Raw genomic sequence first — 2,359 nt, forward strand, 5'->3', positions numbered from 1 at the left:
TGTTATTTGTATTTGAAGCATTTTTCCTTTGCATTTGTTTTTTTTTTTGTTTTTTTGATATTGTGTCATCTATTTTCTGTGACTGCAGATTTTTGTTTCTGTTGCATTTGTTTTTTTGTTTTGGAATTTGATTCATTCCTGTGTTTGCAGCGCGTTTTAACTGTTTGCTGTGTGTCTGTCAGCCATCATGCATATCAGTCTACTTTCCCACTCTTCAGCACATATGAATAGTTGTCGTTATAAGTTGCTATGTAGGAACAGAAGTTCATCTACATGTTCTGGATTGAGGGTGGAACGCCTCTCCTCAATCAGTCTCCCAGCAACACTGAAGCTACGCTCAGAAGGAGTGCTTGTTGCTGGGATTGCTAGCAGCCTCCTGGCAACTGGCACTAGCCCATCGGACGGACCCACGTGGTCCTTTGACCCCTCCTGGCTACTCAACACTCAGTCGTCACAATCTACAACTGAGGTAATGGCAGTCACACGTGCACAAGCTGCAGCTAAACCTGCTGATAACACAGTTTCTGTACGCCCAATGCTGACTGACCCAGACATCATCCAACTCCAGAAGTTGGATCCTGCAATTAACTCGATGGTACTGTATCTGACTGACCCAGACAAATACACTCCATCGAAAGGCGAACTGGATTCCAATCCAGACCTTAAAGTCCTCTTTCAGCTGCGCAAACAGTTGAAACTACTCAAAAACAACCTAACTTTAGCTCATGGAGCGACGTCCTCACCCATGTTCGCGGTCCCCCATGACTGAAGGAGGGTGAAGTCAGTTAGGGTAATGTTACCAGACGCGATAACGTGATCAAATCTGACATTCAGAGTGAGTGGCGCACCGAAACGTCGTTTTCTAGTTGCTTAATCACTACTTTTGTCAATGTTGAAACGTTGTTTTACTGGTTGCTTAGTCACTGTTTTTGTCGATGTTGAGACATCGTTTAATTGGTTTTTGGTATTGTTTCTGAGGTAAGAATGAGTTTTGTATGTATTTTAGTTGGAGACTGTAAAGGACTTTAACTATGCCAACATGCAGTTCACTCGTTAAAACCTAATCTTTGCGGAGTCAATGTAGATTAATGCTACCTTAAGTACCATAATCTACATTGGTCTCACAACGCTTAAGCCGAACCTACTCGAACAATTCTATTCGGGGGGATAGCTAATTCTTTTTGATGAGTCTCGCCATAGACTCCAAAAACATTTATGGGGAAACCAAACACCCAATCTCAAGTCGTTCGTCTAAAAGGCAACAGACAAGTAAACCAACTATAGTGGCCAGGTAAGTCTAACATAGATAATGTTAGCGATGGTGGTATAGTTGGAACACCCTTCTATAGGTATAGACCCCTATAACTACCCTTTTCAGCATGTTCCACCCCTTAACTGGTAGCTGTAGCTGTTCCCAATCATAATAGCTTACTCACCAGGTGCATATAGGTTAAGGCCTTATGTAAAATCCCCTTCATAAGCCCACCTTAAACCACATAATTGCATGACACATTGAACCAGAACGGCACCGACTGGACGTCACCCAGCGACGACCTTCGCTGGAGGAGACCTGCAATCCTGACGTTGGTCTCCAATCTTCATCCAGTGGCCGCATCTTCAGTTCAATCAAGGGAACCCCTCTGTATGCTGATCAATCAACACCTCCATTCGTTGTGGATTTATCGTTGTGGATTATATGACTTTTTTCCAATGGATTAAAGCATTGCTACAATGGAATTACCAACAACATTATGGAATTACCAACAACATTATGGAATTACCAACAACATTATGGAATTACCTAAACCGTTGTGGGATTACCTCCTTTGACTTTTGTTTTCCCTTACTGGATTACATCAAGCTCAAGGACATTCAAAGGCGTAAGTTCATGTTGGAATTCATCCCCATGGACAGGCGATGATTTCCAAAGGGGGGACTGTAGTGAACTAAGCCTCAGGTCAAAAACCTGACCCTGAGGGCCTTCCTGGGACAGGAGCTGTTATTTCATTGATTTGAGTCCAGAAACACAAACTAAGCTCATCCAGAGACTTTCTAAGTGTCCTGCATGGATCAATTGAAAGAACACTCTCTTTCATATTATCATTACTATTTTACAAATGTCTTGATAATCAAAGTGTGTTTAGTTCAAACCATTTTAAATGTTGAAGTGAACTACTCACTTTAAATCAACTGTGAAACAGTATTAATGATTTTTAATCCTCATTCAAAGTATAAATCAAGTTAAAATGCCTGTTACAAGTAATTATGCATTTTTTTGATCTTCTGTCTGAAATGAGCAAGTAGTGAAACGGTCAAAAGTCAAGGAACGGTCAAAAACGTTTATCGGAACGAAATGTCA

The sequence above is a fragment of the Nematolebias whitei genome, chromosome 8, assembly GCF_014905685.2.
Source record: "Nematolebias whitei isolate Nwh7 chromosome 8, NemWhi1, whole genome shotgun sequence".
Classification (NCBI taxonomy): domain Eukaryota; kingdom Metazoa; phylum Chordata; class Actinopteri; order Cyprinodontiformes; family Rivulidae; genus Nematolebias; species Nematolebias whitei.